This window comes from Triturus cristatus, chromosome 7 (assembly GCF_964204655.1).
Source record: "Triturus cristatus chromosome 7, aTriCri1.1, whole genome shotgun sequence".
NCBI lineage: Eukaryota > Metazoa > Chordata > Amphibia > Caudata > Salamandridae > Triturus > Triturus cristatus.
This window is the reverse complement of record NC_140590.1, coordinates 1114859434-1114878625: the sequence shown is the minus strand read 5'-3', so window position 1 is coordinate 1114878625 and position 19192 is coordinate 1114859434. Positions and strand designations below refer to the sequence as shown.

The window sequence follows — 19192 nt, the reverse complement described above, 5'->3', positions numbered from 1 at the left end:
CTGCTTTCTAAAAGTGGTATTTTCAAACACAGAATGTTAAAACCAACTTCACTTAAAGATGTATTTTATTATTCTGAGTTCAGGCACACTAAACTCTAATTCCTAACATGTTCCCTGGGTCAGTTAGGATTATAGGATGTTATAATCAACCTGCCCATTCTGACCTATGGGGAACAGGTAGCCTTTCTATAGTGAAAAACGAAGTAGGCTGTAATTCACTATCAGGACATGCCACACACACCAGGGCATTTCATACCTCTCACATACAATGCACCCTGCCCACAGGAGTACCTTGGGCCTACCTTAGGGGTGACTAACATGTATAACAGGGAAGGTTTAGAGACTTGGAAGTGTGTGCACTTGCCAAGTCGACATGGCAGCCCCAGGCTGCACACAGGCTCTGCAATGGCAGGCCAGAGTTACACGTTTTGGGCTGTTTGTGTGGGTGGCACAATCCAGTGCTGCTGCCCACCAACAGCATTTGATTTATAGGCCCTGGCACTCGCAGTGCGCTTTACTAGGGACAGACACATAAATCAAATAGGCCAATCATGGAAACATCATTCCATAACAAATTTTATAACAGGAGCTCTTGCACTTTGCCACTGGACAGCAGTGAGGAAAGTGCACAGAATCAATACACCAGCAAAAACCGAGTCAAAATCGGGAGGTTAGAAAGCAAAAACAGTGTAACATAGAGGATAACTTAGCTCAAATGTCCTCAAGAGTGGCCAAAGACTGTGACAATTCAAGATTGTCCACTCCAGGCTCTAAACTAATCTGTAAAGGTGTTGATTTCCTTGGTTTCTTTGGTTTTGAGGAGGGAGGTTCTTTATAAGGACCTTTCTTCATCTTGCCACTTGTGGTCAGTAAAGAGGTATACTTCTCTAAAGTGGGAAAAGGCCAAGAGAAATGGGGGTGTCTTTGGAGGCTGCTGTTGCACTTAATGGCGAGCTACTGCACTCTAATACACCCTGGGTTACACTGTTAATATTAGGCTCAGTAACTATGGCGGCACACATACCTTCAGTCCCCTCATAAGCACCAACCCCCAAAGAGAGTCTTCGCTCTCCAAGGTGATCTCTATAGAAATTGCGTTACTGGCTGTTGTTAAAAATGAGTCAAGAATGGATATGGTTACCCCTGGGGTTGATGCAGTGATTATCTTCTTCTTGCCCATCACGATCCTGGTGTCAAACACAGCACTGGGCAGGTCGGTTGCCAGGAGTTAGGGAGGTGGCCCAGCCCAACCTCTGGTGGGCTCCAACAGGCAAGGAGTGGCCCGCCCATGGCCCAGGCTTTGCCCAGGCGCGTCCCCGCATGCGCCACATGCCATGGGACAGCGTTGCACTTTTATATACAAGTCCAAGAAATAGTGGTAGGAGGTGATGGAAGTTTTAGTCCTCTAGCCAGCGGTGCTTGGTGGTGCATGGCTCTCCCCTCAGCTGGAACTGGCAGACAGGTACAAGTAAGTGGGGGACCATGTCCCCCTTTCATGTGTGAATCCAGAAAATATGGCAAGAGGGGATGGGAGTTGTAGTCCTCTCCCCTGCGGTGCTTGGTGGTACATAGCTGTCCCCTCAGCTGGAACTTTGTAGTGATTTTCAAAGAAAAAAGCGAATGTGTAAAGGACCACATGCATGTCTGCACTGTGTTATCAGCATAAAGCCCATTACACAGTCCATCTTCTGGTAGGGTTACCCATACTGGCTTACAAAAAATCTGTCACACATGCTTCATAGTTAGAGAATACCACTGTAGATGGGTTGTTGAAGAGGATAACTGCTGCAGGGGTGGCAATGACTGTAAGAATGCTTCTCTGCTCCTTCAAGTTAAGTAAGATAAGATGCTAACAAGAGTAAATGCCACTAGGGTGCCTATTATTGAACTCCACAAACACTACTCCTCACAGGGAGTCATAAGTGCAACTAGCTCTCGTTGCATGATCAACAATTGAAATTCTATAATAAATGACACTAAAGGGCTGATTTCGCACCTCCTTAGGATGTGACCGAACACTGTTCAGTCGCATTCCTATATTTCACTATGGGAGCATGCATTATGGCCGCAAACCGGCCATAATGCATGTTCCCATAGTGAAATGGGAGGAGTACCCCGTGGTAAGCACCTCAATGTGCCTGCCACAAGGTGCAGGGATCAAGAGCAAGGCACCATAGGTACACCCACGGCCTCCAACGAGAGGCCGTGCACCAAGGGGGGCCCTGCTGGGGGCCATCAAACATGCTTTCTGACATGGTTTCCATGTCAGACAGGCCAGCATGAAAACCATGTCAGAAATGTGCACCATAATTTCCAGAGTGGAAAAGCCTGCCCTTGAGATTACTGGCTGGCTTCCAACTGGAATTCAGCCAGAATGACTAGACGATTTACTTTCCAACCACCTCCATCATAATGAGGTGGTCGGAAAGGAAACCGCACGGCCCATTAAGATGCGGCTCCGTAGGAGCCTATACGGGCCACATCATAATCAGCCCCTCTGTATTCAATCACAATCTTACTAAGAAAATAGATTGATTTCCTCTCATGGTCGTTTACTAAACTCAAAATGTAATAGTCTTTTGAATGTAATGAATTCAGTACTCATACCTTAGGTATTTGATATTTAAGAGTAAGTATTTTCTCGGTTCACTAGGAACAGGATTGATGGTTTTCATTAATAAACTGAAAAAACCAAAAAGATTGATACTTGTAAATAACCCACCACAATAAAGGAATCACTCTATGTAGAGATGAATTAAGATCACCACCATTGCTCAGCTCTATCAGTAAACTAATGTCCTACATGCTGGGTACTTGTTGTATCCTACCTAGATCGTACCCTTGATAAAATAGGTGTAATTCCCCTTTTCTATAACAAACTCCGGCATATGTATTTTTTTGCAAGCAAGTTTTAGGTGTGTGTGCTTATCAGAGTTTCCTTTTCTTCCTAATTTGTCTTCAACTTTTACTTCATACAAAATGGAGCAAAGAAGTGGCATGTGAGGCCACAGTAGAGGGTTTCTGGCTGTTGACTTGTCTCTATCATCAGTCTCATGAGGAGTGTAATATTTCTTTATTTATTAGTCATTATTCAGAGTTATTTTATTGTAATATCTTAATAATTTACCTTTTGAGAAGAATCTTTCTTAGTTTTCTACATCTTATGAATTGTATTTTATGGACTGATTACCCCACCATTAATAACACTTTTCAACTGTCTCACAGGCCTGATGGGCTTCTTCATAGATTTCTGTAATTCTAATATGTCACAATTTGATATTGTAGGCGGTATCCAGGAAGGATGCAATATGGGTTTTCTCACTTTTGAAGCTTCTGTTGTGGTGACCTCAATCACAATGGTTAAGAGGTACTTTTTTTTTATTCCTTAAATGTGTTGAAAATTTGGTTTACATCATAATAACCTAACTAATATTTTGATATTCTCAAAATGATTGATAATGGCTGCAAATGAAGGGTAGCGAATATCTTGTACAATTGTTGGTCTAATATTTCTTTTTTTCCTGTGAAAAAAACTGCAAGAAGAGAAATTTGGGATGGCTCACTCTTCAGCTTTTTGTCAATTACTTTACAGTTGAAATAATTGTAAGTCACCACATCACTCTTAACGTCTGCACGGTCACAGGCCAAACACCATCCCTGTTTCTTTCAACATACAAAGAGGTGCAGAATATGAAACCTTTGCTGCAACAGAACGTTTCAACTAGGAAAATAATATGAAACCAATTCAAACATGTTTTTAAAGTAGTCAAAAGATTATGTAACCTTCTCATTTGATTATAAGTAACTAGAACAAAAGTGTGAAAATTATAATGACCTCTCTATGATGAATATAATGCAGTTGTATCCTCTGAGCTGTCACAAACGTTACTGCTATTATTCAAGCAATATCCTCACATTCAATGGCCACATTCTTTACCTTGCTCTCTTCCACAGAACAAAATGAGAGTACTCCTTGGACCTGGGTCTACAGCCTCAATGCAAAAAACATGGCCTATGCCTATGTGCTTGGCCCAGCCAGGGTGCCACTCAAACCAGCATTGCATGACCTGTGTTCATGCAGAATGTTTTCTAGGTTAGGGTTCAATGTTCTTGACTCTGGGGCTGCACCAGCTACCTTCCAATCAGATCAAGCTGTGCAAGGCCTTCAGTTATCTTCAATATTACCTTTTTATTCAGTCATGTGTATTATGCCCAAAGTATGTTTGACATTGCATCCAATTCAAGTGCCCACAAAACTCATGATTTTACAGACCACAGATTTTGTAACTCACACACTCTTCATGATAGTACACTCTCCTTTGTGGAGCAGTGATATATAAGTACTCTTCAGCATATGAGGCTCTGTGTCAAATGAGATTAAGTTATTATGGAATGTTTCAAAACTTCATGGAATTATGGAATTAACAAGCACTTTTCCAAAGTCATCTGATATTTACTTGACCAAAGGTAAGTCAAAACAAGTGCTAATAATACAAATAAATGATCATTTAGTACATAATCCAAAATTGTAAAGGCAGTGAGTATCAATGCTCAACTTCGTATTTTGTGATGCAACAAATTGCCTTACAGAGAAAATGCTGGGAATGGTTGCTGTTGGTGACATCGTAATCCAGCATTGTGGTCATCGTGAGAGTATGGTCCAGTGGTTTTGACAGATTTGCAGTGACAAGTATCATATATGTCAGAAATCCTTAACAAAAATGGAAGTCTCATTTCAATTTAATTTGAGCTTAAGAATAGTTCTCTGTCAGTGCAATCTGGGAATATTTTGGTAATTGATGGCAGGCATGCTTGAAATGTTTACATTGTATTTGAGGAAACAGACCTTAGCTTTGCTTAGCAAATTATGTTATGTTTTATATTGTTTGGATGCTGCCCGTTTCAGTTTGGATAATGGTGTCTTGGACCCATTTGTTTAAAAGGCTTGAGGTTTAGTGTCCTACTAGGAACGTTTTGCATTTTACATTACTGTTTATCTGGAGTATATTTCTGTTGATGGCTCTGGATACATTTAAGCATATCATTTAGATTAATGGAGCTGGAGCCATGCCTTAAATCTCTGGTGTACTTGAAAACCAAACTCACGGTTCTCTGACACCCATGTGGAGATGGCAGGAGTGCCAAATTTACACTGGTGTTGACTCAGCTGTGTCCAGTGGCCAAATGTCTGACTTGACAGACTGTCAGGCATTAAGCAGAACAAACTTAACACCCACTAAGCAATATTGTGCATCTTCTGTGGAGTTACCACACTGGTGGCTCCACTAAAGACTCAAATATCTAACAATGGTTGCCTTGGATCTCTACATTTGTAGTGCAGCCTTCTGCCTAGGGAGAGAAAGCCATCACCTGCCTAAGTCCAAATGGCACCCTTAGTCCTCATCTGGTTCTACTGTAATTACAGATGGGAGAAAGGGTGTTCAGTGTAAAAGTAATGGGGATAGTTTGTGTTTGCTTTATCGTTGCATACAATTTTGAATAGTGGAACCATGGTGTGAAATTATTGGGGGGATAAATTGCAAATGAGTGGAATGATATGGTGTTATTGTTAGCTATGTTCAACGGACAGCATTTTGTGTGATTTATGAATTTGCCACCAAATGTATTTGTAAGGATAAAAACATAAGATAGGGAAAGCAGACTTGCTGTGTTTTGTTGTGGTCAGGGTTTTAGCTTTTGCACAAATAATTGAATTTCTCCTGAGATTAGAGGTCCTTCTTTAGTCTTGGATTTTGGGCCCTCCAAGCACCTGGGCTAGTAAAATCATTGCTACTGTGACCCCGTATTGACTGGCCCTGAGAGTAGTTTTGTCATTAACTAATGTCAGTTGTCTCTCCATGTTGACAAATATGCAATAGGGGGATTTAAAATTTTAAAATATATTTACAGGACTGTGAGGAAATGCCTCTTATTGCATGCTCACCCACACATTTTTGGACTTATGCTGCTAGTTTTTTGACTCTGCTAATGCACTGAGGTCTGCTCACCAGACCTCAGTGCCAGTAGTCTAACCCCTTACGAGCATGTGAAATTGGTTATCCCCAATTGGGAACTCCTGACTTACTTATAAGACCTTAGTATATGACATCCATGGTACATAGGGCAAGAAAGGCATTGTGTCCACCTAGGGCTGCAGCACTGATTGCGCCACTCTGGTTGTACCAGAGAACAAAATGGCTCCTAGTCTTCCACTGCAGACTGGAAGGGCAGTTTTACACCTCCAGTTCGACTTTGCCATTAAAACAAATGGTAAAGCCGCCACTTCATTTAACAGTATTTGTAAGTCTCCCCCGAGGAAGGCCTAGAGAGTCCCATGTCAGGGAGCCGTATATTATCAAGTATATACCTATATTACCCCCGGCGGGTAACTCCACTCCGCCAGCGGATTTTACAGAGGTTTGCGTACTCCGTGCTCCATTGCTAATGAGGAGTTTAGGGAAAACTCCTACTCTGTGGCAGAGCGGGGTTAGCCGGCCCCTCTACCCTCCCTAATTAATAAAAAATTTATGAAACAGTCACTTACCTACTGTGGCTGCCTCTTCCTCAGCATGGTCGCTCTCCTTTCTTGACTTTCCAGTCCATTTCTATTGGAAACCCCTACGTTGTACATGTTGCGCGTGCGCATGCGCACAATCAAGACGCACAACATAGGGATTTCCAACAGACAAGGAACGCGAGGACGATGAAGGAGAGCAGCAATTGTGAGAAGAAGGCAGCCACAGCAGGTAAAAGACTTGTTTGTTTAATTATAATTAATTAGGGAGGGGGAGGAAGCAGAGTTCCACAGTTTTTTTCCCAACTCCATGGAACTCTGCATAGAGGCACTACACCAGCTCTGCCCAGGCTTAACTTATGCATGTCTTAGCATGAAAAACTCCAAATTGTCATTTTGCTGTGAAAAAGATAGTAGCCACATTGGCTAATTCAGGGTTATCTGCTAGCACCCCAGCCTCATTAAATTTTGAATTGGACTACCTAACTAGGTACTGTAAAATAACAAATTAATCATGGCATTAAATCTGACATGATGCCCAGGTTGACCTTAATGTCACTAATAAAATAATACATCTTTTAGAAAGATGCCACTCTGTGACCCAACTAGTCCATTAGTCTCACACTGACACTGGCACACAGACAGCTTTATGCCCACCTGGGGATTAGTGTGAACAACTCCCAGACTTGGAAACAATAGGTGCCACTTCCCCCTTGCTTGAAGCCACTCAAGGTGTGAGGCCAAAAGATATGCTTCAAAGGGAAAGCCGCCTTGGTGGGCAAATGGTATTCACACACCGAGGGGGTGCATTTGGTTCAGGGAGACAAGCAGGAGACAGGGACAAGGTACAGCTAGTAGTCCACATGTAGCCACCCCTCTAGGTTGATCTATCAAGCTCCAAACAGCCAAGAAAGGGTGCTGATATCTTGGGAGTGAGAAGAAAAGTGCACTTTAGGATTGTTAGGTGCTGCATATTGCTGGAAAGTCATCACCAGAACTGGGTGCCCATTGACTTGTGACTGCGTGGCTCCCCTTGGGACTCTTTCTGGGATAAATATGGCACCCCTGGTACCTTGAAACTTCGATCACATTGGAACTGGAATGAGGACCGAAGAAGGACTGCCTTGCTGCCCATGGACTATGCAGAGGCTTGCACCATCCTCTGGACTGCACTTGCTGCACTTTTGGGATACCAAATTTAGGACAGTGTCTGTGGCTCTTGGCATTGTGAAAAGACATGCCGTAGCCACAGACCAAAGCAGCAACTCTAAGGATCAGTTGGATGTTCTCTAAAACCATCTCCAAGGACTAAACAACTCAAAAATCCCAAATCGGCAAGTTGGTAGTCACTTCTGCAACCTCGTTGCTGACTGCCACTGGATACCCCAAGAGACTGATCTTTGATGTTGATGATCTTTGAAGTTGTACCCCTAGTACACTGGACGCGGGAGTGTCATCTAAGTCCACATTTGTCATCCAAGTAGGACACTATCCCACACTAAATGTTACTCCAAACACTGTACCCAGAGACCACAAGCTGCCACTGCAGCAAAAAGATGGCTTCATGGGACCCGGACCTCAGTAGTTAAAGTTTCCTCACATTACTGGTGGACCAAGGAACCACCACAAAGGCACCCCCATTGTCCACCCAATAACCGGAGCATCTTTAAGCAACTTTTCATCCTGCATCCCCAGCATCAGGACCACTATATTAAAGTCTATGGCAGTTGTGCTTTAAAGTCTTGAACTGGACTGGAAAATGATCTACTGGTCAGGTAACTGTTCAACTCTACCACATTGGGCCCTCAGACCTTCATTTTGCCAGATTATGTCACCAAAGCCAGGCTGGATTATCCAAACACACTTTTACAAACTTTTGAAAAGTTTCCAAGCTTTTTGTTGACCACTGCTTATTTGCATTTGAAATTAAAGGTGATAACATATTAGAAAATTCACATTTCTGGAACCTTCCAGTAGATGTTGCTCATCTTGGACTCAAACAATTTGTAAAAGTATACTCAGTTTTTATAAATTGATGTTGTATTTCTTTTGTGTTGTGTGGCTTATATATTCCATTATTTGGTGCTGTTAAATGCTTCACACTAAGTTCCTTTGTTCAAGCCCTGTTGAGTGAAAGCCATAGCTACCCAAGGTTAAGCTTAACTTTGTTCAAAGGAGACAGACTGGATCCAAGACCCAAATCTGAACAAGGACGTACTGAAAGAATTCTCTATGGGATATCCATTCTCTGCTTGGTGGTGCTAATAGGAAACACATAATGAAAATGCATCGACTGTATAGTACTTCTCATGAGGTTTCTGCACTATGTGGTGAAAACAATTGTTGGCTGCTCTGTTATTTGGAGATTTGATATCTCACACTTCACTTGAGACAGGATATAGAAGGTGTTGTCATGTAGCCCATTATCACCAATATGAATATTAAATCTGAGATGTTTCTATTTAACCCCTTCAGTGCCCGCCCCTTTCCCCGCCCTGTGCCGGCCGTTGAATTAGCGGGCGGGGTCTATGACGAGCTGGACTCGTCATGGGCACAGCGCCACCGCGGCCCATGACGAGTCCAGCTCGTCATGGGCACTGAAGGGGTTAAGAATCTGTTGATCTCAATTTGTAACTGATATTGGTCCTTCAACTGCTGAGAAAGAGGTGAACTATCCTTTTTTATTTTGTAAAGCACTGTGATTAAGAAGAAAAGTATGTATGCCATTCTGCTCCCTCTTTTCTGTTTACAGTAAATGCGGAGATTATAATTGACTTGTAAGATGGTGTTACCTGAATGCTTACTAGCAGAAATGCAGATAGAGAGTGGGTGAATTATGGAATGGGTGGGCAGGATTCAGCCATGGTGTCAGAATTTCAGCAAAGAAGCAAGTGAGGATGGGGTCTCAGTTTCATTTCCAAAGCTTAAAATCTGCACTCATAATGAAACCATGCCGGGTAATAATGCGTAGTTTTACTGGCTCTCCATCCAGGGTTAGTTTAACCACCTGACATTTCATCCCAGACCTTTTTTGTTTTCTGCCTTCCTAGTTCTCCGTTTTAGGCCAAACTCTGTTCTTTTATGTCTAGACGTTGATCTTGTTGTTCCCATGTTGTTTGACTACCATCTGTGTACCTTTTTTCGAAGTATTCCCCACTCCTTGGCATTCTGTGGATCGGTATTGCTATTGTGGTTGACGTTTGGTCTCATGGCGGTTTAATTTGCCCTGGTTCAGATAATGGTTTTAGGTTGTACAATGGTATGTTTTGTATTCCAAATGTGTTAACTCTCTGATACTTCTCATCTGTATCCAGAAATCACTCAATCTCCAACCTGAAAGTCAGCCTAAAGACGAGTCCAGTAACCAAAGCCACTGCAGACTTGGTCTTCTCCATCTCACATCACCATATCAAGCGTTACAATGTTTTGTATTCTCTTTCCAGGGTTCTCCTTCTTTCTGTTAATGTATTTCAGCTCTTGATTCCTCTGGAGCAAAATGGAGATTGCAAGGATCCTCAGTACATTCACGGTTGGGATCACTTAGTGTAGAGGCAAGATGTGTTTTAGGAGTATATTTTCTAAATCAGTGTGCACTAGTAGTTGATATGTGCATTTATTTGTTTATTTATTTACTTATTTGTTATTAAATAAATGTGTATCTTCAATAACAGGTGCAACATAGAACTTCATATGAAACCAGGAATAAAAACACAGCATTCTGATTGAAAACATAGGGTAGGGCATAAGACTGATTATTGGGTTGCGAATGGTGGTGGATATGCGGTATATGTGGCTATGGTGATTTGTTTTTCTGAACTGCAGTTTGAAAAGTAGAGAAAGACAAATCAGTAATGAGGTAAACTCTTCGATATGGTCACTTGGTCTGGCAGTTACTGACCATGTGAGATGTTAGTATTCATGACATTTGCATCGAATGCCGGTTTGGGCTGAAGGTAAGAGGAGGATGTCTGGAACATTCTCATTTTGATTACATTAAGGATTCTGTTATGTGCTTAGATCATCCCAGTATTTAGCTGTGTGTGTCAATATTTGACATGGACCACACTTTCCTCTAAACTAAAGGGCTGAGAAATAGTGACGCCAAACTCTCTTAATAAGTCTGCTCTCAGATAATTGCATATACCTTGGTGCCAAAGTGCGTCTGCAAAAGTATTTGCGATTTTGAAAAGCCAAATGTTTTTTAGAATTGCTCCAGGATGGAAGCATTTGACGATGTTCAATTCTTTATCATAATCTTGCTACAGGAAGATAAACTGCGTTGGTTACCTGAAAATTTTAAACAATGTTTTTGGTAGGAAAAATATATAATTCTCACTTAAATATAAAAATATGCAATACCGCAGGAACAATAACAAAAGCAATTACAATCTAATTTATAAAGATTCAATTTACATAGAATTTGGATATGAAATGATGTTTTTAGAATTATGAAGAAGCTCATCCATAAATTTACACTTGACATACAAATTTAATTTGCTGATTCCTTCATGAACATAGGATGTGCTTGATAAAAAATTATGACTCCATATTTTAGAGAAAGATTTCTAACAGGTGAAAAATAGTGGTACAGAAAAACGCATATAGGTATAGAATTGTGTAAAGTTTCTACTGCTACACTCCAAAAACTATATTGTCTTGAGTCAAGAGATCTCATTCACAAAGACCCTTGATCTATCAATAATAAATATAACACATTATTTTTAAAGATATTCAGCAGAAAAAAACTCATATAGGAGCCATTTTTTTCACGGCAAACTTGTCAAATCAAATTCTGTGGTCTCTAAATCCGATTCACCAAGAGTTATTCTTTGGGCATCCTAGAATGAAGACCACTAGTAAGGGCTCTATTACACACCATTGCTTAAGGCCACTACCAACGTATATCGGTATAAATCAGGACCATAATTACTATCTGTCAGAAATTTCCTGATCTACCAATTTGTTTACATGGAGAGCAAGAGCCCAAAAAAGCTGAGGAGCACCAGGAAGGCTTACATGCCACCTCATAGTCCATCACCTGTTTTTCAAGCTAAAACCCAGGGGGAAAAAATAACAACAACAAAATATTAATTTAGTATGCCTTGACTGTCACTGGTTAGGGCATACCTCCCATCTCCAAGGTGCCAATGCACACTACATGACTTTTGGGGCACTACACCACTTGTTGGACACTACAAATGTGGAGATTGCATTGTTGAACCTACACTATTTAATCTAAGAAATCTGTATATAAATATGTAAGAACTGTTTACACACATTTCTCCAACTGCAATGGTCAAAACGTAATCTATGCAATCACCTGGTCTTGCAATGTGATTTACATTTGTTAAACCACGCAAAAAATGATGATAAGGATATGCCAATAGAAAAGCCGCCTCAGGTTGATGGGCGTGGCTTGGGAGCCATGAATGGCAGAGGAGTGAGCCTACAGCTCCTTGCCAGCCCAACACTTATCCTGCTGAAACTCAGCTCCTACCCATGCTGCCCGAGATCGATACTGCAGCTCGGATGGGGAAACATTGCTGCACCGGCAGAGATGCTCAGCAGTGGGGATAGAGGTAGTGAGACAGTGTTACGTCACCCTGTCTGTCCCGGCACCTGTGTTAACAAAATGACTGCCACATTCGGCAGACGCTGAGCCACGGGCCCCCAGCTTTGCTGATGTGTCACAGATGAAGATCAAATGGCTGAGGCCTGTAGATAAGGCATGAGGGTGCAATGGCGGATGCAACTGACAGCAGATGAGACATGGCCCCTCCTCCATACTGGCAGTGGGAGGCTGCGCCCTGCATGGGCCTGGATTGATTGTGGGGCTAACTGTTTGTACCCTGTGACTCCTACGCTCTGCCCGGGATCGGATTGAGAGTGCAGGGGGTCCGAACAAGACACAGGCTGTATTGTGGGAGAGGCGAAAAGGGTGTGGGCCTGCAGCTGGAGTGCACTCCCAGATTCAAGATGAGGGAGACAGTGAGACTAGCCTTCCTGACTAGTCCCTGCAACATCAACTGTGGTGGTTCATTGGGACACGGTGGCTTAATTTGACTTATCTTATATAGCAAAGCTTCCACCACAATTGGAGAAGCTATACGCAAAATCTCAGAAATGTGGATGCCTGCCCGAGACCATTAAAGATGCTCTGGTCATCCCCCTCACCTAGAAGCCAACACAGGAGGCAAAAGTTACAGACTTCCGACCACTCTCCATGTTAAACATGTATTTTAAGATCCTTAGTAAAATCTTAGAGCTCCGCCTGCTACCCTACATGTCAACCCTGCTCCATGCCGTAGAGAATGGATTATCCCAGCCCAAAACACCTAATACAACCTGCGAAGGATGTACTCAGTGCTATACCATGCTGATGTCTACCATTTATTTCATGCAGCCGTCTTGTCAATAGACTTCGAGAAGGCCTTTGATACTGTGAGATGGGATTACCTGCTTGAAACTATGAGACACATGGGCCTAAGAGAAAGCTGGGTAAACTGGGTGAGGCTGCTATATTAACACCCCACGGCTTGGGGATGGACCGGGAAAACAGTGTCTCCATGACATTGTCACCCCTGTTGTTTGCTCTGGCAATGGAACCATTGGCAGCCTTATTCTGACAGGGCGGTGAGGAACTGGGTATCACGTTAGGGGGAAACACTCATATCTTTACACTATACGCTGATGATCTACTGAACTATCTCAATTATGTAACGGTGGGTAGCAAGACTGCTTTGCGACTGATGGAACAGTTTAAGTTGTTGTCTGGTCTCAAAGTAAATCACAGTAAAACTTACCTCTTTCTGGTCCTGACCTATGAGACTCCCCCTTTAGACTTGATGGTGGGCATTAACTGGGCCCCCACAACCTTGGTAAACCTGGGGATCCAGGACTCCCACTCGCTGGAGGATCTTGTTGAAGGCAACTTGGGCAGGGATCTCCAGTCCTTGAAATCAAATGTCTTATTCTGGTGCATGCTTCAGTTGCCGATAATGGCCCGGGTCTCTCTTGCTAAAATGGTCATGCTGCCACACCTACTTTATTTTTTTTCTAATCTCCCCATAACTGTCCCCGCCTCATGGTTACGACAACTAGATGGTCTGCTACGAGATCTGATATGGGAAATTGGGAGGTGATGAGTGACCCTGTCGTCTCTACAGCGCCCTTCCTTGGAGGGAGGACTCAAAGTACCTAACTTTGAGCTCTATTTCTTAGCCTCTCAGCTGCAATGGTTGACACAATGGTTGGTGGATACAGGCCCAGTGGGTACTGACCTAACTGACCAAGTGGTCCATACAGACAAAGATGCTAGATGCGGACATTGTTTTCCCTCACTTATCCTTTTGCACACCATAGATCTACGCAGTTGGAGGTGCTGTCATTCTAAGACTCTACTAACCTTGACACTGTTGAAACTCTGGACCGAGGCCGGGCTGGAAAAAGTGGGAGACTGCTACCAACAGGAGACCCTGGCTCCATTTGAGGACCTGCTTGAGAGCTATGACTTGCAACCAGGCCACTTCCTAACCTACGAGATAATACTATGTACCTTCAGAGGGCTGTGGAGGGAGGTAAGAAGAACCTAAGCCACATGTGATATTACATTCACTTTTCACACTAGGCACTGCAAGGCATCAGGTAAAATGGTTTTATATATCGCAACTGGAGATGACCCGTACACTCCGAATGAAACTGCGTACTTGTTGGGAAACTGCTCTGGGTAGAACTGTCACAGTCATGGAATGGTCTAAAGTCCTGGCATACCCTAGAAAAGTCTCACACAATACTAGATTGAACTATTCATAGTTCAATTCACTGAAAAAACCATAGGTTTCAGGGCTGTTATAGTTAGCTGGACATTTCACTCGTACAAAACCATTGAAATTCCTCCGTTATAGTTAGTTGTACTCACTATAACTCGAGCGCCCGCAATCCACTGCTAATGATGTCACATACTACATCATTCATGACATGGTCAGTGACATCACTGGTGACATCCCTGATGACATCTCAAATGACATCACTGATGACATCACTGATGATATCATCCAGTGAATGTGGTTTGGTTAGTTAGTTAAATATGTATTATATATATAGCAATCTGCATTGAAGAATGAGTAGTTATATTATTATTATTATTATTATTATTTATTTTTATAAAGCGCGTAGTCACCCGGAAGTATCCCAGCGCTAGTGAAACCCTAGTTCAGCAGACCTGAGGAACGGGAGCTGAGAGCAGAGGAGGGGAGGGGTAAGGAATCAAACACGGGGAAGTATGAGAGCTAGGGAAAGAGATGCGTCTTTAGCAACTTCCTGAAGCGCAGATATTGAGGATCAAGACGTAGGTCGCGGGGGAGTGAATTCCAAAGACGAGCAGCTTGTACCGAAAAGCGTCGTCCTCCTGATCGGGCTTTCCTAAATCTTGGGGTATTAATGAGGTTTTCTGTGTTAGAACGGAGGGATCTGGTGGTTATGTAAGGAATGATGAAGTTGCTGAGAACTGGGGGGCCTTGGTTATGCAACGTTTTGTGGACGAGGCACAAGGCTTTGAATTTGACTCGCTCCCTTATGGGGAGCCAATGAAGGAGTCTGAGAGCGGGTTTAGCAGATGATCTGGCCGGGGTGTTTGTGATGATCCGGGCAGCGGTGTTCTGAATTCTTTGAAGTTTATTCAGGGTCGCTTCGGGAGCGGCGAGATAAATCACATTACTGTAGTCTAGTCTCGATATTACGAGACCTTGGATTAGTAATTTCTCGGATTTAGGGGGAAGAAGGGGCAGGACTTTCCTCAAAGATTTTAGAAGGCCAAAGCAGGTCCCTGCTACCTTCTTTGCTTGCGAGGTGAATGAGAGATCAGAATCGATCCATACACCCAGACTTTTCACCTCTGTTTTTGGATCAGGGGGAGGACCTAGACAGGCTGGCCAGCTGTCCAGGGGGAGTGCGGTTCCTTTCGGGCCAAGTATAAGGACCTCGGTTTTTGTCCCATTTAGCTTTAGGGCTGATCTATTCATCCAGCGATGGACCTGCGTAAGGCAGTTGAAGAGATCAGCTTTCTGTTGTTTGGGATGGGACAGAGACACCACTAGTTGTGTGTCGTCAGCGTAGCTGACGACGCTCACTCCGAATGGGGTGATAACCTCCTCCAATGTGGACATATAGATATTAAATAATGTGGGGCTCAGGGAAGAGCCCTGAGGCACACCACATTGGAGGGGCATTTCGGATGAGCGGGCGTTCTTCTCCCAAATCTGATAGGACCGTTGGGCCAGGAAAGATGCAAGCCAAGATAAGGCTGTGCCTTCCACTCCAACTCCTGAGAGTCTTTCAATAAGGAGTTGGTGGTCAACGGTGTCGAACGCCGCGCTAAGGTCGAGGAGGATCACTGCCACTGATCCTCCCCCATCCAATAGCGCTCTGGCCTCCTCTACCGCTGCCAGGAGGGCGATGTCGGTGCCCTGCCCTGGTCGGAAGCCCGTCTGAGAATTTTTTAGTTTGTTATTGGCCTCTAGGAACTGCGAGAGTTTCCTATTAACTAATTTTTCCGCGATCTTGCTGACTCCTGGGAGTAAGGAAATGGGCCTGTAGTTCGCCAGATTCTCAGGGTCGAGAGAAGGCTTCTTCAGTAGGGCTTTTACAACAGCCTTCTTCCAGCTCAAAGATACAACTACTTGTTGGAGTGAGGTATTGATCAGATGAGTAAGGGAGGGGATGATAGTGGGGGCTACCTCCCTAAGGATCCGCAGAGGTGCAGGGTCACTAGGGGAGCCGCTCTTCATGGAATTGAGCGTATTTCTCACTTCGTCTATCGTGACCTGGCCCCAAGTGGACAGACACGAGGCGGATGTCGTGTGTGAGAAAGCGGTTTCTTCCCCCGGGCTCAAGGGCGGGATAGAGTCCAAAATTAGACGGATTTTGTCGTGGAAGAAATTAGCCAATTGTTGGCATTTCTCCAGGTCGGCTTTGGGGTCGGAGGGAAGACCCAGTCCTTGTTCTGAAGGTTTTAAAAGCTCTTTCAGGATGACGTATGATTCCTTACTGGAGCATCCCGCTTTCTCTATTCTCTCCTGATAAAACACGCTTTTGATTTTGCGAATAGCGTTTTTATAGGTTAGAAGAGAAATACAGTAGCTGTTTTTGTTGGTACCTGATTTGTCGCGTCTCCAAGAGCGTTCGGTTTTCTTACACTCTTGGCGCAGAGCTTTAAGCTCTGGAGTATACCATAAAGCGGGGGATAATCTTTTGGGCTGTTTGAAGGTGGTGGTTTTCGGGAGTATCGTATCTAGAGACGAAGTAATCCAATCACTAAATTGCTTGTCAGCCGTATTGGAGTCAGAGGAAAGTTCGGGAATGGAATCAGCAAGGGAGGCAGCCCATTTCTCAGGTGACAATTTGCGCCATTGACGGTCGGTGACCTTAGTTTTAGGGGTTGGGAGGATAGGTGTGTTGATTTCCCAGGAAAAAGGGACCAGGTAATGGTCCGTCCATGGGAGGGTCACTGGTGATTTGGTAGTAACTGTTGCTATATTGGTGAGAATAGGGTCCAATAGGTGGCCCTTCTCATGGGTAGGCTCGTTGTTCACTAGATGGATCTTTAAAGATGTTAGGTCGTGTTTAAAGTCCGAGGCTCCTCGGTCCGTGGGGTCCAAGAAGTGAAAGTTCAAATCACCTAGCATAAGGAAGTTGGAGGTGGAGGAAGCTAGTTGTGATACAAATTCAAATATTGAATTGATAAAGTTGCCAGGGGCACCTGGGGGGCGATAAATCAGTAGCCCTGCCAGGGTGAGAGCTGGGGAGATTTGGATGGAAAATTGGCCACTCTCGCAGTCCTCGATACAGGCGTTAGTTGTCCTACAAATGAATTGTTCCCTGTGAATTATAGCTATCCCGCCTCCTCTCCCTTTAGGTCTATTTAGGGCTTGGCAATGATACCCTGTGGGGAGGGCCGCGACGACATCCGGGTCGGTGTTGTCGGATAGCCATGTTTCCGTTAGGAACAGTAGGTCAAGATCCTGATTTTGGACCAAAAGATTAACTTCGGTAGCATGTTTGGGGAGGGAGCGGCAGTTAAGAAGTCCCATCTTCAGAGCGAGTGTGGTAGATTTCAGGGAGGGAGTCGGGTTGCATCGTGGGCAGGTCGAGAACGCATTGCCTGCGGTAAACGTGTGGTAGCAGGTAAGGATGTTATTAGGTCGTAGTGCGCGTAATGTATCTGCCGTATACATCACTCGCTCCTGAGGGCCACCAGGGAGAGTAACGGGGCCTGGGGCCGTCTGGGCCCGGACGGGCCCAGACGGGCTTGCCTTTGGCGCGCCTTCGGCGCGCTGACAGCGCACCCGCTGCGCCCATCCGCTGCGCGTCCGGTGATTGCACATCTTTAAAGGAGGAAAAAGGGGCGTGTGGGCGTGGCCTAATGTAGGCGTGGCCTCACTTCCTCGTCGTGAATGGCGGCGAGAAGTGCTTCTCTCGCTTCGTACGTTGCAGCGAAGGGGTCGCTGTTAAAGCGTGTCTCTAGCCCGCTGCTGAGGTGCTTGCTGGTTGAGTGCGCTATAAAATACAATTTTTAAATGGTGACACAGATAATAACAAATTATTTAAAAAGATCGGCGGTCTCCCGGCTTCCGCCTCAGGAGATTTCCAAGGGTTCTGAGTGCTTCACGCTGTCGGCAGCGTATTTATACTGTGAGGGGGGCGTGGCCTAATGTAGGCGTGGCCTCACTTCCTCGTCATGGATGGCGGCGAGAATTGCTTCTCTCGCTTCGTGCGTTGCAGCGAAGGGGTCGCTGTTAAAGCGTGTCTCTAGCCCGCTGCTGAGGTGCTTGCTGGTTGAGTGCGCTATAAAATACTATTTTTAAATGGTGACACAGATAATAACAAATTATTTAAAAAGATCGGCGGTCTCCCGGCTTCCGCCTCAGGAGATTTCCAAGGGTTCTGAGTGCTTCACGCTGTCGGCAGCGTATTTATACTGTGAGGGGGGCGTGGCCTAATGTAGGCGTGGCCTCACTTCCTCGTCGTGAATGGCGGCGAGAAGTGCTTCTCTCGCTTCGTACGTTGCAGCGAAGGGGTCGCTGTTAAAGCGTGTCTCTAGCCCGCTGCTGAGGTGCTTGCTGGTTGAGTGCGCTATAAAATACAATTTTTAAATGGTGACACAGATAATAACAAATTATTTAAAAAGATCTCAATGCCCAAAATGCGACACTCTCGTGCCCAACAGTACCTGTAGTTGCGATAAGGTTCCCAAAAGCTATAACAAGGAAGATGGCAAAGGCGATGCGATACTCCTGAGATATAAATATAAATATCTGGATGGAGGATTTAGTAGCAGTGTGATTGACTGTTTACTTGACTAATTTATAGTGTTTCACTAAATATATTGCATAGTTACAAAACTGTGTGAATATCTGTATCACTTTGTCAGTTGTTGTTGTGTAAACTGCTGTACCAGTTGGTTACTAGCTATGTGAAAGTCTATATTAGTTATTGATTAGTTAACTGAGTATTTGTATGGGAAGGTGAATGTGTGTGTGGTTCGGTGGGGGGGGTGTGACTGCCAAAAGATGTGTGAATAGTTGATTCAGTAGGTATATGAGGTATACATAAGACTCAGTGATTGTATGAGTGACTGTATGGATAATTGTATACTTGTAATTAAGCCTGGGCAAAGCACTA

At 44.1% G+C, this 19192-nt stretch overlaps 1 long non-coding RNA gene across 1 annotated transcript in view; it reads left to right on the top strand.

Moving 5' to 3' along the window:
• LOC146811177 (uncharacterized) overlaps window positions 1-19192 on the top strand; it is a 127834-nt gene that overhangs the window by 45138 nt on the left and 63504 nt on the right. The window contains exon 2 of the long non-coding RNA XR_014965787.1: window positions 3286-3367. This is a non-coding gene — a long non-coding RNA (uncharacterized LOC146811177). The remainder of the gene's footprint in view (window positions 1-3285; window positions 3368-19192) is intronic.